The sequence below is a fragment of the Myxocyprinus asiaticus genome, chromosome 35, assembly GCF_019703515.2.
Source record: "Myxocyprinus asiaticus isolate MX2 ecotype Aquarium Trade chromosome 35, UBuf_Myxa_2, whole genome shotgun sequence".
In the NCBI taxonomy this organism is placed as follows: domain Eukaryota; kingdom Metazoa; phylum Chordata; class Actinopteri; order Cypriniformes; family Catostomidae; genus Myxocyprinus; species Myxocyprinus asiaticus.
In genome coordinates this window covers 28,603,608-28,621,059 of record NC_059378.1, presented here as the reverse complement: position 1 = coordinate 28,621,059, position 17,452 = coordinate 28,603,608, and the positions used below count along the sequence as shown (strand labels likewise).

Here is a 17,452-nt window from a genome sequence, read left to right as displayed (position 1 = left end):
CAAATGCACTTTGGATCACATCATTTATATGTTTAAATGTTTTCCATCTGAAAGGACTAAATATTAAATGAAACAAATGACAATAAAATGCTGATTTTTTTTTTAAATCATAGATACTAGGAAATGTGAAATATTTTGTGAAATGTGAATATTCCACATGTTAGACCAACAAAATAGACCCACATGTTGTCCCAACTAGCCTAACAGAGTTGTCTGAATAAACGTGTTAAGGTTTTACAAGTTCCAGCATGCATTGTGGTATGAATGAATAATATTAATATAATAATATTATATTATATTATAATAAAAAAATAAAAATAATAATATATATTATAATAATAGTTATTTTTATGGTACAGTATTTTGTTTCACTGTATGGTAACTTTATGCTGTTGTTTTTGTTGGAATTGGTCAGGAATATTTTTTATTAAATTAATTTTGCAGGGCCAAGGTGGCAACCCTAGTTATTAAGGTTACATTTTCAGTGCTGAGGGTCTATGTTTTTTGTTTAATTAACTTACACATCTTCAAAGTGTAAAATGTTATCTCTTTAAGAGGCAAATTATCTTTTTAGACAGTAAAACATTAATCAAAACCTGATCAGGACAAATGTAAGATTGGTGTGTTGCTAAAGTTTGCTGAACAAGACATGTGTCTTTGCTGTGACGAGATTTTTTTTTTTTTTTTGGCTGAAGGATACATTTAGCATTAAGCGTACAATCAATTTCAAGTTGGCAACACTATAACTATTGTTGATACTCTCAGTAGAACTAACATTCTTTTTACCTTGTATTTATTGTTATACTGACAACTTACTGCCAGTCCGTACAACTGTAATTTACTGAAGCTGAGTTAACTAGAAAAACTAAGTACTAAAATTTTTTTTTTACTGTGAAGAAGCCTTGACAAAAACAAGGCACAAGCCAGCACGTATGCATTGTTCGAATGTGTACATTGACAAACATTAATGAAGTAGCTATGGAAACAGATACTACTGTTCCACAGGTTTAGGGTTAGCTGCAACCAGATAGGCTCCAAACAAGTGACCAATCATCATCACCCTATTGAAACACAATTGCTGGGTTCTCCTGACTCTGGCATTAGTGCTGGGCTGCGGCTCTTATAGTCTAGTCTATGCAGCTGCTTCTATGTTCTCTCCTGATGGATAAGAGTGTTATTAGATTTAACCATTGTGAGAAGGACATCTTTTGTTGTTTGTTCTGGATCAATGTCCTGATTGTGGAGTTAGATTCAGTGGGAAGAGGCTTGAGGAAGCACCTGTCAGCGTACCAAACCCCTTCTCCAATGGACAAAAAGTCCCATGTGCTTTCCTTGATGCCCGAACAGAAGACAATGTGCTCAAGTAAGATCGGGTTTCATTCAAATAAAAATAAATATTGCTAGGTCTTACAGAGGAAAATGTCCTGGTAAATAATGAAGCCTCATTTGTGTTCTTTTTAAGTGACATCTAAAACTGCTTTCTTTTTCCTTTTTGCAGAGATTTCGATGGCAGGTCTGATTTACACAGGAATTGCTAACAAAAATTGTCTTTATTTTGAAAAATATTGTTCCCTATCTGTCACTCATTCGACGTTGGTGTCGATGTACTGACACTAGGGGTCACTCTTGGGAGCCCGAGACACCTCTGGTCTTTGATAAAAGGCCAATGAAAATTGGCGAGTGGTATTTGCATGCCACTCCCCCGGACATACGGGTATAAAAGGAGCTGATATGCAACCACTCATTCAGATTTTCTCTTCGGAGCCGAACGGTCATGCTCATTGAGCTGAATACTACTGTTCATTCACCTCTGCTGGATCTGAAGGCGCATTTCAGCGGCTTCTCCCTCCTCTGGACTGGTGCACTGCAGAGAACGCCCCTGGGCACTTCGGCAGAAAAACTAGAGAGTATATTTTCTGAAAGAGCATTTTTCCCCTCTAAAAGAGTATATATTTCTCTAAAAGAGCGCACACACGTAACGTCTTTTTAAAGACGCGTCTTTTTAAAGATGCTTTTCCGATTGTGTGTTATTCCTGGTTGCGCTCGTTATCTCTCGCCTTCTGATGGTCACGATCACTGTCTTTCGTGTCTGGGCACTGCTCACGCGGAGACAGCATTCGTGGATGGTCATGTTCTCATTGCGAGAATACGTCCATGGCAACGTTGCGGTCGCGGCTCGCCTTCGTAAGAAAGCGAGCCACCCCAGAGGTTCCCGCCTCGGTCCTTTTACCCATGGGTATGAGGCCAGCGTGGCTAGCACTGGGGGCGATTTGGGGACCCCAATGGGACCGCCTCCGCCGGGTATCCCCCCGTGGACCTCCCATTCCCCAGCACGCTCGTCTGCCCCGATCGGGCTTCCGGGTGAGTCCGCCGGCTTGTCTCACGGCGAGTTCGACCTCTTATTCGGAGCCTGCGAAAGGGATGAGCTCTCGAGCGCAGCATCGGAGAGCGGGCTCGTCCAGTCAGAAGCCTCAGCTGGGCACCTCCCTTCGGGGTCGATTGCCCAGTCACAGGCTGACGCGGAGATGACGACATGCTTTCCTGGGCAGCCGCGAGCGGCTAGAGTGGATCTCACTGCTCTTCCCTGAACCCTCGCGGCTCGGTGATTGGTTCCTGGGCTCGCGGCGCCGCTCAAAGCCATGCCCTGCCCCCATTCCTTTCTTCCCGGAAGTGCATGAAGAGCTGACAAGGTGGCGGGAGGCACTTTTTACTGCCCAGTCCCGATCTTTTCAGCTTCCCTCACTACCCTCGATGGTGGGGCGGCCAAGGGCTATTCGGCAATCCCCCGGTGGATAAAGGCGCTCGCGGTGCACCTATGCCCGCAGAGCACCGCCACCTGGCGCGGGTGCCCAAAGCCCCCGTCCAACGCCTGTAGGTTTACGTCATCTCTGACGGCCAAGGCCTACGGTGCCGCTGGACAAGCCGCCTCCGTCCTGCATGCCATGGGTCTCCTGCAAGTCCGCCAAGGCACTAAAGGAACTGCACGAGGGTAGTTCCGCCCCAGGATTGATGCAGGAACTGCGCTCGGCGACCGATCTCACTCTCCGAGCGACGGAGGTCACGGCGTGGTCTCTCGGGCGGATGATTGCCACACTAGTGGTCCAGGAGCGCCACCTTTGGCTCAACCTGGTCGAGATGGGTGAGGCCGACAGGACATGATTTCTTGCTGCCCCCATTTCCCAGGCGGGCCTATTCGGCGACACCGTCGAGGACTTTGCCCAGCAGTTTTCGATGGCAGAGCAGTAGATGGATGCTAGCCGGCATATGAAAAAGTAGATGGATGCTAGCCGGCATATCCTGCCCCGGAAGATCCCGCACCCCGTCTGCTCATCGCCAAGGGCGTCCCCCTGCGGTGACTGCACCGGCTCCGCCGCAGCCCGCCCCTTCGGCCCGGCCCCGGCGTGGAGCCCATCGCAGGAAGCAGACGCCACCCGTCTCGCGGCCGCCCAGAACCCGTGAAAGGCTTCAAAGCGCCCTTGAGATGGGCGACCCAGGGACAACGAAACCTGCTGCTCTGGAGCTGGTAAGCAGATCTCCATCTTTTTGTTACCTTCTTGTATTTAATTGCGCTACATGCCCAAGTGGCTGCAGTACTCAAGAGCTCAGCAAGAGCGATTACCTTGTTCCCTGGGTCACGTATCCGGTGTGTACGGCCGTCATCACGACCACTGTCCACCACTCTATTTGGCAAGTTTGGCACTCCAGCGGCGGTCTCCCGCCCCTGAGCGCCCAGCTGTGGCACAAATCCGCCCCCGATTTGACAGTCTCCACGGGTCATGAGGTCAGGCCTCTTCCTCCCCCATCCCAGGCTGTTCCGGGGGTGGTCACAAGGAGCCAGGTAAGTGCTTTGATGTCCTTAGACTCAGCACGGCCACGACGTGGTGTGGCACCTCGAGCTCCGCCCCACCGCGAGGCCCCACCTGCCGGTATGTCCGATGACGTTGTCCCTTTGGTCCCCCTTGTGCGGAACTTGGACGCATGGCTTGCACTTTCCAATCCGTCGCGAGGGCTGGTCCGGACCGTCCGACTCTGCTGCGCGATTCACTTCGCCGGGCATCTGCCCAGGTTCAGAGGTGTCCACTTCACCTTGGTGAAAGACAAAAATGGTGAACCTGCAAGCGCTGCCCCAGGAGGAGGCAGACCCAGCCCCGTCGTTGCTGTGTCCGGTGCGCGCTTTATGCATCTATTTGGATCGCACGCAGAGCTTTAGAGTCTCTGAGCTGCTCTTTGTCTGCTTTGGTGCACAGCGGAAAGGAAGCGCTGTTTCCAAGCAGAGGATCACCCACTGGCTATGGCATATGTTGCCTAGGACATGCCGCCCCCGGTAGGGCTACAAGCCCATTCTACCAGGGGTGTAATGGCTCCCTAGGCCCTGGCCAGGGGTGCCTCTCTAACAGACATTTGCAGAGCAGCGGGCTGGGCAACACCCAACACCTGTGCAAGGTTCTACAACCTCCGGGTGGAACCGGTTTCGTCCCAGGTAGTGGCACGCAACACAAGCGTATAAGCCCGGGATAGCTGGCTGGGTATATCGCTTGCACATAGTGCCTTCCACCTCCCTTGGAGCTGAAGACGTGTGCCATTAATTCCCAGTAGTGTTCACAAACTTTGTTCCCTGGTTGACTTCCTCCGAGCCCTGTGGCAGTCGAGTTTTCGGAGAGACTCGCTGCCGGCCCAGTACACGCGCTAACTAAGAGCCCTGTTCTGGGGTAGGTGCTCCGCATGTGGCAGTTCCCTGTAAGGATAACCCCATGCGATCTATATCTTACGCTAGTTCGTTTCCCTGCTGGCAAACTGCGTCTTCCTTGGGCAAAGCCCCTCTGCCCCAGTCTCCATGTTTGTAGTAACTCCTTCTCCCCCATTGGGCAGGATCTACCTTGAAGGCTCTTCACATGGTTGGAAAGACCATGTGACATATTCTTCCACTTAAATATCCCCCCCTCTCTTCGGGCGAGGTATGGTCTCCGCGGTGTCTTCCCCTTGGGAGGGACATCCCCCGACTAGGCCTGGCGGCCCAGTCGGATAATCCCCCTTCTTTTTTAGGGAATGGAAAAAGAGAAGGGGAAAAGAGGCCATGACTGGGTTAAGCCTGTCTCTATCTTTGGGTAGTCGACTTTGTCCCCAAAAAGGGCCATTCGACACTCATAACTATGTTGGGGGAGGTTACGTGTCGACCTGGTGTGCTGGCTATGAGGCACACAGCAAGTCTGCCCACCACACACCGCCAGTTCACGTAACACAGTTCAGCCTTGTGGCATTTTGAATAGGGACCCCTAGTGTCACTACAGCGACACCATCGTCGAGTGAGTGACAGATAGGGAACGTCATGGTTACTGGTGTAACCTCCATTCCCTGATGGAGGGAACGAGACGTTGTGTCCCTCCTGCCACAATGCTGAACTACCCGCTGAAATGGCCAGACCTTATATCGGCTCCTCAGCATAAAACCTGAATGAGTGGTTGCATACCAGCTCCTTTTATACCCGTATGTCCGGGGGAGTGGCATACAAATACCACTCGCCAATTTTCATTGGCCTTTTATCAAAGACCAGAGGTGTCTCGGGCTCCCAAGAGTGACCCCTAGTGTCACTACATCGACACCAACATCTCGTTCCCTCCATCAGGGAACGGAGGTTACACCAGTAACCATGACGTTTTATAAATTGAAACCCAACAAACATCTTTTTGTGAAATGCTTTGATTGAAAATTGGGCTTGTGCTATCTTTATTATACAGTAAATGTAATGTGGTTTGATATTTTGATATGCAGTGGTGGGTAGTAACAGATGACATGTAATTTGGATTATGTAATCAGATTACAAAATTAAGTACTTGCAATTAGATTAAATTACATTTTAAAGTACTCATAATCAGAACTTTAATGTTAGTTACTTGAATATGGAATTATATGATAACATATTAATCAAGCAAAGGCAGTAAATTGTTCATAATTTATTGTTCTCTTTCATTTTTCTTCTTTTTAAATATTGTACATTTTTAATTTTTAAATCAGCCTACAGCTGATACGTACGGTATATCTTGAATTCTGGATTTAATTGCAATCCACACATAAATGCCAATCTGATTGCATTAGTGCAATAAAGTTAGTTTTATTTTAGCGATTTGCTTTTCAAAAATTTACATAAATGCTCTTTGCTTTTTTTGTTGTTTTTGTGGTAATTTACAAATATAACTGGATTTAGGTCAGAAGTAATCCAAAAGTAAGCAAATTACATTACCTTAAAATGTAATCCAAGAGATTACGTTACTGACTACAATTTTTGTCATGTAATTTGTATTCAGTACCAGATTACATCTCAGAAGTAATCTACCCAGCACTGTTGATATGTAATGCCACCACTACTTTAAGTTATTACTTATCATGATATCTTGTATGAAATGCAAACTACAGTTCATGCATTAATATTACAGTATATTGTTCTTTTTGTCAACTGCGAAATATGTAAAATATGAAAGGTAATTTTCTTTTTATAATGAAGGAATAGTCTACAATTACACTAAGACTGGAGTTCACAAAGATCATCAGGGCTGGGAACGCTGTATATGCATCCCACTGGTTTAACCGGACATGTTCAGTCTGATCAGTCAATGGGACCAGTATCTGGAGAAGTTCTCTTTTGCTCAGATTTGGGATCCTTTATGGCAAAGGTGAACAAACATCTAAACATAATAAATCTAAACATGTGATGCAAAGCAGATGCATCACATATGGTATAACAAGACTTTCCAAATTCATTCATCATATTGAAACGTTCAACGTTAAACTCACATTTAAAAGGGCACGTTTGTGTAGAAATTGTATTTAAAGTTTTAGGTTTATAGTTTGCTATATGCAATCCAATACAGAAATAGACATTTGTCTGAGTTTGTAAATTGACAAATTATTGTTCTTCGATATTTTATTATTAATATTTATTAAGAAACTGAAAATCTTCCATGAATCACAAAGACTGCAAATTTGTTTCATAAAATGTGTTCTTTGGTAAACAAAGCTGCACTTAAAGGAATATTCAGGATTCAGTGCAAGTTAAGCTCAATCGACAGCATTTGTGGTATAATGTTGATTTCGACTTGACCCTCCTTTTCTTAAAAAAAAAAGGAGAAGCAAAGATTGAGGTTTATGCGAGGCACTTACATTGGAAATGAATGAAGCCAATTTTTGGAGGGTTTAAAGGCACAAATGTAAATCTTATTATTTTCTGAAAGCACTTGTATACATTTTTTAAAATTTTTTATTTGTGTGTTATTTGAGCTGTAAAGATGTTTAAGTCATTTTTATGATCATTTTAGGGTTTTAGAGTTTACGGCGTTATGTCGTCATGGCAACAAAGTTGTAAAATTTGATATAACTTTACAAAGAAAAGGTTAGTAAGCGATGTTATCACACTAAAATCATATCAACACAAATATTGTTTACATCTTGTGGCTATACTTTTAAAACAGTGAGTATTTTAACGTTTATGGATTGGCCCCAAGTGGCAATTACTTTAAAGAAAGAAAGCACAAGCACACTTCAAGCTAAATATTTCAGTTTGTTAGGTCTGAAATAGGCATATAACGATACACAAATTTCACGATACGTTACGATACATATTCTCACGATACGATACAATACAATACGAGCACCCACAAATGTTTCGCTCAAACTTCAATTCAAGGATTCGACATAAATGTCTTTTAAAAGTATCTGACATTGGCAAAAAAAAGTGGAGCTCTAAGTAACTTAAACAATAGCACTCCATTTATTTTGTTTGATTGTTGAGAAAAACTAACATAAACACAAGTTTTATGATTTTCTTGAGAAAATAAGTTTGTCTACACTCTAGTTATTTATATTTGTATAGCACTTTTCACAATACACACATTTTTAAAGCAGCTTTATAGAAAATCATGCCTTGTCTGAAAGCCCCATGTGAACAAGCTAATGTGACTGTAGCAAGGAAAAAACTCCTTTCAATGTATTTAGTGGTGAAAAATAAACACGAGAGGAATCTGACCTCTGGTTCCTTACAACTCAGTACACTTGACATTGCATTTATTAACGCATATGGGTAGTGCCTTCTTACATGACCTAGTTGAAACCTCTCTACAATAATGCCAATATTCTAATATTGGCTATAGTGTTTGAGCCCCGCCTGTTTTGGCGCAAAACTGTCCGCTATAAAAACAGGTGCACAAACACCATTTCCTCAGGATTTCTTCCTTCAAGACAATCTCTTCCATCTCTTGTCTAGAAGCCTGCTACCTTCGGTGTCAATATATACAAGTCAACGGGCGGAATCTTCGTGGGAAGACTTTCCGCTCCCCTGCAGTGCTCCGGTAAACATCACACCACCTCGCCGATTGACGCTTCGCTGGTGAATGTGCCTCAGCATCCTGATTCTCTGCCACGCTTCGGCAGGGTTTGTGTATCCTTACAAAGCAACTGTATATTGTGTATTGTATATTGTGTGATATAAATATATATTCATTTATATATTTATATATCTAAAAGAGTCACTTATGTGTTTTTTAAAGATGTTGTTCCGTAAGTGTTCCTTGTGCGAGAGATACATCCCACTGTCAGATCAGCATGAGAGCTGCGTTTACTGTCTGGGCTGTGCCCATGCAGAGACAGCTCTCATGGCGACACAGTGCCGTCACTGTGTGGGCATGAGTCTCAAGACGCTTCGCTCGTGAATCACCCTTGTTCTGAGGGATGATTCAGCCACACGCGCCCTCCCACCCACCTTTTCTGTGATACCCGAGCAGATGACTTTAAGGTGGTCCTCGTGGTGGCACACGCCCCGTGAGCCCTCTTGTGGAGGAGGTGGTAGCGGCACACCTCTGCCCAGCGAGTAACAGGGTGTGGAAATCACACCCCATGCATCCTTCCAAACCGTGTCGACAAACGTCCGCACTGGTGGGAAAAGCTTACTCAGCGGCAGGACAAGCTGGATCAGCACTCCACACAATGGTGGTGCTCAAGGTATTTCAAGCCAAGCTCCTCAGGCAAATGGACGAGCACGGCTTCGATCCAGAGATTCAAAGAGCTCCGCACTGCTACAGACTTAGCGCTGCATACCACGAAAGTCACTGCGCAGGCCATCGGCAAGTCCATGGGCAACCTGGCAGTTTAGGATCAACATGTATGGCTGACCCTCACAGAAATGAGTGATAAGGAAAAAGCCACTCTGTTGCAGGGCATGCTGAGTGACTCCAGCCAGGTCTCCTAAGCAACCAAATTAGCCCAGTTGCTAGGGAGGGTAGACTCACATGAGATAACCTCCTCGTGGTCGCTATAATGTGGTTCTCGCTCTCGGTGGGGCATGGGGCGCGTGGTGAGTTGTACGTGGATGCCGCAGAGAATAGTTTGAAGCCTCCACAAGCGCTATGTCTCCGCGGTAATACACTCATGTGATAAGATGCGCGGATTGACAGTCTCAGAAGCAGAGGCAACTGAGATTCATCCTCCGCCACCCTGATTGAGGCGAGTCACTATGCCACCACGAGAACTTGGAGCGCATTGGGAATTGGGCATTCCAAATTGGGCAGAAAAAGATAAAAATAAATAAATAAATAGAAATAGCAAACTGTCATGTCCTGGTTCGCTCAGAAAACATGACAGTTGTGGCATATATAAACCACCCAAGGTGGAATTCAGGAGACTTCATCCTCAAACTCTATTGAGGATTTGGGAAATATTTAGCAAAGCAGAAATCGATCTATTTGCCTCAGTGGAGAATACCCACTGTCCCCTTTGGTACTCAAAGTCCCAAGTCCTGCTGGGAGCGAGCGCAATGGCACATAAATGGCCGCATGTGTGGCTCCTGAACAGAGCACCAAAACTGACGCGTTCAGTCATGAACACCATTTTACAAGCCAGAGTGCCATCCCCGAGATGCCTCTACACTCTAAAATGGAAGGTGTTCACCGATTGTGATTCCCTGCCACACTTCGGCAGGGTTTGTGTATCCTTACAAAGCAATTGTATGTTGTGTATTGTATATTGTGTGATATAAATATAAATGTATATTCATTTATATATTTATATATCTAAAAGAGTCACTTACGTGTTTTTAAAGATGTCGTTCCATAAGTGTTCCTTGTGCGAGAGACACATCCCACTGTCAGATCAGCAAGAGAGCTACGTTTACTGTCTGGGCTGTAGCCTGTATTAAGGACTGTAAGAGATGGACCAATGAAGCAGAGCTGAAACTACAAGCCTGCTTTGACTGCACTGATTGGAGTGTTTTTGAGGCTGCAGACACCAATCTGGACGAGCTCACAGATACTGTTACATCATATATCAGTTTTTGTGAGGATATGCATTCCTACTAGGACTTATTTAACATTTAACAATGACAAACCATGGTTTACAGCGGAACTCAGGCAGCTTCGTCAGGCCAAAGAGGATGCTTACAGAATTGGGGATAAAGTCTTGTACAATCAGGCCAGGAACACACTGAATAAGGGAATCAGAGTGGCTAAAAGAAGATACTCTGAGAAGCTGAAAAACAAGTTTTCAGCTAACGACCCTGCATCAGTGTGGAGTGCCATGAAACAACTTACGAATTACAGGACTCCTGCCCCCAACCCTGTGGTGGACCAACAACTGGCTGACAACCTGAATGTGTTCTACTGTAGATTTGAAAGGCCTAATCTCACACCCCACACCCACTCTGACCTTCACTTCACACAAAAACCAACACCTCCTGCAACCCCCCTCCTGCTACTCAACCTGCACTTAAGATCTGTGAAGATGATGTGAGCCGTGTCTTTTGACAACAAAGGATAAGGAAACACAGGGCCCAGATGGCGTTTCACCTGCATGTCTTAGATCCTGTGCTAACCAGCTGGCCCCCATCTTCACACAGATCTCCAATAGATTACTGGAGCAGTGTGAAGTCCCATGCTGCTTCAAACGTTCCACTATCATCCCCATCCCAAAGAAACCAAAAATCACAGGACTTAATGACTACAGACCTGTCACCCTGACGTCTGTGGTCATGAACTCATTTGAGAGACTGGTGTTGGCCCACCTGAAGAACATCACTGGACCCTTTCAGATCCCCTTCAATTTGCTTATCGAGCAAACAGGTCTGTGGATGATGCAGTCAACATGCGATTGCATCATATCCTGCAACATCTGGACAGACCAGGGACATATGCAAGGATCCTTTTAGTGGACTTCCATTCAGCTTTCAACACCATCATCCCAGCTATACTCCAGAATAAATTACACCAACTCTCTGTTCCCATGTCTATCTGTCAGTGGATTACCAGCTTTCTGACGGACAGGCAGCAGCTTGTAAGACAGGGGAAACTCACTTCCAGCACCTAAACAATCACCACTGGTGCCCCCCAGGGATGTGTGCTCTCCCCACTACTCTTCTCCCTCTACACCAATGGCTGCATCACCAAGGACCCCTCTGTCAAGCTCCTGAAGTTTGCAGATGACACCACTGTCATCAGCCTCATCCGAGATGATGATGAGTTTGCATACAGAAGGGAGGTTAAACAGCTGGCTGTCTGGTGCAGTCAAAACAACCTTGAGATGAACACACTCAAAATGGTGGAGATGATTGTGGACTTTAGGAGGAACACCCCAACACTGACCTCCCTCACCATTATAACCATCACTGTGGCAGCAGTGGAGTCATTCAGGTTCCTGGGCACTACCATCTCACAGAACCTGAAGTGGGAGACCCACATTGACTCCATTGTGAAAAAGGCCCAGCAGAGGTTGTACTTCCTTCGCTAGCTGAGGAAATTCAACCTGCCACAGGCGCTGCTGTTACAGTTCTACTCAGCAGTCATTGAGTCTGTCCTCTGCACTTCAATAACTGTCTGGTTTGGTTCAGCTATGAAATCAGACATCAGAAGACTACAAAGGACAGTTCGGACTACTGAGAGGATTATTGGTTGCCCCCTGCCCCCCTTCAAGAACTATACACTTCCAGAGTGAGGAAAAAGGCTGGAAAAATCACTCTGGACCCCACTCACCCTGCCCACTACCTTTTTGAACTGTTGCCTTCTGGCTGACGCTTCAGAGCTCTGAGCACCAGAACCATCAGGCACAGGAACAGTTTTTTCCCTCAGGCTATCCATCTCATGAACAGTTAAATTGCCCCATTGAGCAATAACTATGTGCAATACACAGTTTAGTCTTTCTTATATTTATCCAACACATCCAACCTCTTCTGCCATTTCATTCCTCTGAAAAAAACAAAACATTTGCATTGTACATAACAGATTTGTATTTACACTGTACATAACAGATTGTATTAGATTTGCACTACCCATGTGTATGTGTGTATGTATGTATGTGTGTGTCTGTACGTATGTGGATAATTATTTTGTATTTTTTATTATTATCTATGTCTTGCTGCTGTTTTGTATTGTTTTTGTATTGTTGTACACTGGAAGCTCCTGTCACCAAGACAAATTCCTTGTATGTGTAAGCATACTTGGCAATAAAGCTCATTCTGATTCTGATTCTCTGATTCTGATTGGTGTCTCTCATATGGCAAAGACCCAGTAAACTGCCCCATACATTAAATTCTCATATTTCTTCAAGAGCAATTAGACGCAGGACTTACCCCATAAACGCTCGAAGTGTATGTGGCAACTATATCTGTGTATCACGCACATGAAGCCAATGCCTCTATAGGCAAGTATGATTTAATCATAAAGTTCCTTAAAGGAGCAAGATGATTAAACCCACCTTGGCTGGCTACAGTCCTGACTTGGGACTTAACTTTTGTCCTAAAAGCTCTCGCAGGCTCCCCTTCGAACCTTTGGACTCTGTTGATTTGTGCATGCTCTCCGTTAAGACCGCACTACTGCTGGCTCTGACCTCAGTAAAACGGGTCGGTGACTTACATGCACTATCAATTGACAATTAATGTCTGGAGTTTGGCCCCGTTTCAAGAGCCACAGTCAAACCCAGAAAAGGCTATGTGCTTAAGGTCCTAACCATGCCCTTCAGAGCGCAGGTGGTTCACATTCAGGCCTTCTTCCCTCCTCCATTAATTCGGATGAGGAACAATAATTTCATTTGTTATGCCCTGTGCAGGCACTACATGCATACGTTGAGCATACACGCCAGTTCAGACTGTTGATCAGCTCTTTGTATGCTATGGAGGATGCACAAAAGGAATGTCCATCTCCAAACAAAGACTTTCTCACTGGATTGTCGATGCAATTGCCCTGGCTTGTGAGTCGCAGGATAAGACTTGCCCAATTGGTGTTAAAGCACACTCAACTGGAGGCATGGCCTCCTCATGGGCATGGACGAATGGTGTGTCCTTACAGGACATATGTTTTGCAGCAGGATGGTCCTCACAAAACACATTCACAAGGTTTTACAACCTAAACGTAACATGTCTCTCTTCACAAGTCCTCTCTGTTTAGAGTGCTTGCTATCCATTGGCCAAATATATACAGTTGAAGTCAGAAGTTTACATACACCTTAGCCAAATACATTTAAACTCAGTTTTTCACAATTCCTGACATTTAATCTTAGAAAACATCCCTTTCTTAGGTCAGTTAGGATCTGTTCTTTAAGTCTGTGAAATACTTAATAATAGTAGAGAGAATGATTTATTTCTGCTTTTATTTCTTTCATCACATTCCCAGTGGGTCAGAAGTTTACATACACTTTGTTAGTATTTGGTAGTATTGCCTTTAAATTGTTTAACTTGGGTCAAACGTTTTGGGTAGCCTTCCACAAGCTTCTCACATTAATTTGCTGGAATGTTGGCCCATTCCTCCAGACAGAACTGGTTTAACTGAGTCAGGTTTGTAGGACTCCTTGCTCACACAAGCTTTTTCAGTTTTGCCCAAAAATGTTCTATCAGATTGAGGTCAGGGCTTTGTGATGGTCACTCCAATACCTTGACTTTGTTGTCCTTAAGCCATTTTGCCACAACTTTGGAGGTATGCTTGGGGTCATTGTCCATTTGGAAGGCCCATTTGCGACCGAGCTTTAACTTCCTGGCTGATGTCTTGAGATGTTGCTTCAATATATCCACATAATTTTCCTTCCTCATGATGCCATCTATTTTGTGAAGCGCACCAGTCCCTCCTGCAGCAAAGCACCCCCACAACATGATGCTACCACCCCCATGTTTCACGGTTGGGATGGTGTTCTTTGGCTTGCAAGCCTCACCCTTTTTCCTCCAAACATAACAATGGTCATTATGGCCAAACAGTTCAATTTTTGTTTCATTAGACCAGAGGACATTTCTCCAAAAAGTAAGGTCTTTGTTCCCATGTGCACTTGCAAACTGTAGTCTGGCTTTTTATGGTGGTTTTGGAGCAGTGGCTTCTTCCTTGCTGAGCAGCCTTTCAGGTTATGTTGATATAGGACTCATTTTACTGTGGATATAGATACTTGTCTACCTGTTTCCTCCAGCATCTTCAAAAGGTCCTTTGCTGTTGTTGTGGGATTGATTTGCACTTTTTCGCACCAAACTACATTCATCTCTAGGAAACAGAATGTCTCCTTCCTGAGCGGTATGATGGCTGCGTGGTCCCATGGTGTTTATACTTGTGTACTATTGTTTGTACAGATGAATGTGGTACCTTCAGTCATTTGGAAATTGCTCCAAAGGATGAACCAGACTTTTGGAGGTCCACAATGTTTTTTTTCTGAGGTCTTGGCTGATTTCTTTTGATTTTCCCATGATGTCAAGCAAAGAGGCACTGAGTTTGAAGATAGGCCTTAAATACATCTACAGCTACACCTCCAATTCAGTACACCTCCTATCAGAAGCTAATTGGCTAATTGTCTAAAGGCTTGACATCATTTTCTGGGATTTTCCAAGCTGCTTAAAGGCACAGTTAACTTAATGTATATAAACTTCTGACCCACTGGAATTGTGATATAGTCAATTAAAAGTGAAACAATCTGTCTGTAAACAATTGTTGGAAGAATTACTTGTGTCATACACAAAGAAGATGTCCAAAACGACTTGCCAAAACTATAGTTTGCTAATATTTTTTATTTTATTTTATTTTCTATGCCCAATTCCCAATGTGCTCTAGGTCCTCGTGGTGGCGTAGTGACTCGCCTCAACCAGGGTGGCAGAGGACAAATCTCAGTTGCCTCCGTGTCTGAGACCGTCAATCCGTGCATTTTATCACGTGGCTTGTTGAGCACGTTACTGCGGAGACATAGCGCGTGTGGAGGCTTCACGCTATTCTGCGGCATCCATGCACAATTCACCACACGCCCCACCGAGAGCGAGAACCACATTAAAGCGACCACGAGGAGGTTACACCATGTGACTCTACCCTCCCTAGCAACCGGGCCAATTTGGTTGCCTAGGAGACCTGGCTGGAGTCACTCAGCACGCCCTGGATAGGAACTTGCGGCTCCAGGGGTGGTAGTCATCGTCTATTCTCGCTGAGCTACCCAGGCCCCCTTAGTTTGCTAATACAAAATCTGTGGAGTGGTTAAAAAATGAGTTTTAATGACTTCAACCTAAGTGTATGTAAACTTCTGACTCCAACTGTATACTTATTCTTCTCCCTTTTAGGATGAGCTTCCCATCTTTTACACAACCGCCTGCATTAGGCCGTTGTAATTTATTGTAAGTCACAAGCACTTACATTATAAATAAACTCCCTTCCCGACTGGGTTTGTGAAGAAGTTAATTCATACTATATGACTATAGTTCATATATTCGTCCTGAGTGCTCTCCTCCTGGCCCAATATGAGGGTCACTCACTGCGGCATAGTCTTGTCGGTCGCCGTCCCACGAGACAGCGCCATCATGTTTCCTTTCTGGGAGGTTATGTTGTATAGTGTGGTGTGATGGGATTCTGTTCCCCATATGCATTAATAAACGCATTGTCAAGTGAACTGAGTCGTAAGGAAACATCTCGGTTACGTACATAACCTCGGTTCCCTGAGACGAAGGGAACGAGACATTGCGAATGCTAGCCACACTACAAGACTCAAGAGTGCTTGATGTACAAGCGATGTGCTCCTTGTTCTCAGTCAGAAATTCTGAGGAAATGGTGTTTGTGCACCTGTTTTTATAGCGGACAGTTTCGCGCAAAACAGGCGGGCTCAAACACCATAGCCAATATTAGAATATTGGCTTTATTGTAGAGAGGTTTCAACTAGGTCCTGTAAGAAGGCACTCCCCATATGCTTTAATAAACGGCTTTGTCTCAGGGAACCGAGTTTACGTACGTAACCGAGACGTTTTACAATATATGCACATAATCCAAAATTATTTAGCGGCTTAAAGCAAAAACCGATCGGAACACGTAATTTGTTTTGCCCTCTTCCTCCTGCATTCACTTTTATCGTTATTATCAGCTTATAACATGTGTTGTTCTCAAAGCTGTTTACATTTCGAAATCAAAAGCAGATAATTATAAGTCTCATGTAATCGCGGGTTTGTTGTCGATTTTTTGAATAAGCTATTTCGATAGTTATGACTCATAATTTATGAGCGTCTTGCTGTGCATATCACGCTCAGATTCGGCTGGGAGAGGCGGCTGTTAAACCTACTGCTGCTGTTTTTCCTCATAAATCCACAGATTTGCGCGGTGATGTCGGCGTAAATAAAACGACATGTTTGCTGTACTGTAACACCAGGCCATGACACCGTTGTTTGGCAAATTCGACAAGCTGTACCACTACAGTAGAATCTACTTGGCGTTTGCCATCGATCTTTTCACCTATGTAGATATGTTGCACTGTTTTCCTGTGAGCGCTCAGCACCGCTTTTCCAGGGAGGAGACTGTTCCACAGCTCTCAATATTGCGCTGCTTGGTTTTAATTACACTATAATATGATACATATGGTATTGTATATTGAGCGTCGTGTCGAACGATACAATATTTTATTACACCCCTAGTTTTAAACGATAAAACAATTGATATAGTGTTCAAAATGAAGACAAGAAGTACTGTGACACACTTGGGTTGACAAACGTGAGTAGAACATAGTTAATGTGATCAGTTAGGCTACACCTGTGTGAACTTGAGGGGATCTGACTTCATACATCCACTAAAAATCTGCTTCACCAGTATATAAAAATTAATTGCTATTGTGATATTTTGCTTTATAATGCATTGACATTTAACATTTTTTAGAAGCGCAAGTGTCCAAATACATTTGGGGGGTCGCTGTATGTCTAAAATCATTCTGGTCTGTATTTTTCAGCTTTAATGAGGAAACCCATAATTGCTACAGTTACACGTTGATGTTCATTAACTGTGTTCTGGCTGCACAGTCTTAACGATCCCTGAGTAAAGATGAATTCACTCACACATTTGTGTTGCCACGGATCAAAAAAGCTTCCAAGTACATGATGATGTGTCGCGAGATTTCCCAAAACCCCTTATACATTGTATACAGTCCTTGGAGAAACTCACAAGAAAAACCAAGTGAGGAAGGGAAGAACATAGGAGCAGTTTTATCAAGTTAA

General features: G+C 44.3%; 1 pseudogene; it reads left to right on the top strand.

Annotated features, from left to right (window-relative positions):
* The first annotated feature begins 1,161 nt into the window (after window positions 1-1,161).
* LOC127426396 (MKRN2 opposite strand protein-like) lies at window positions 1,162-17,452 on the top strand (annotated as a pseudogene).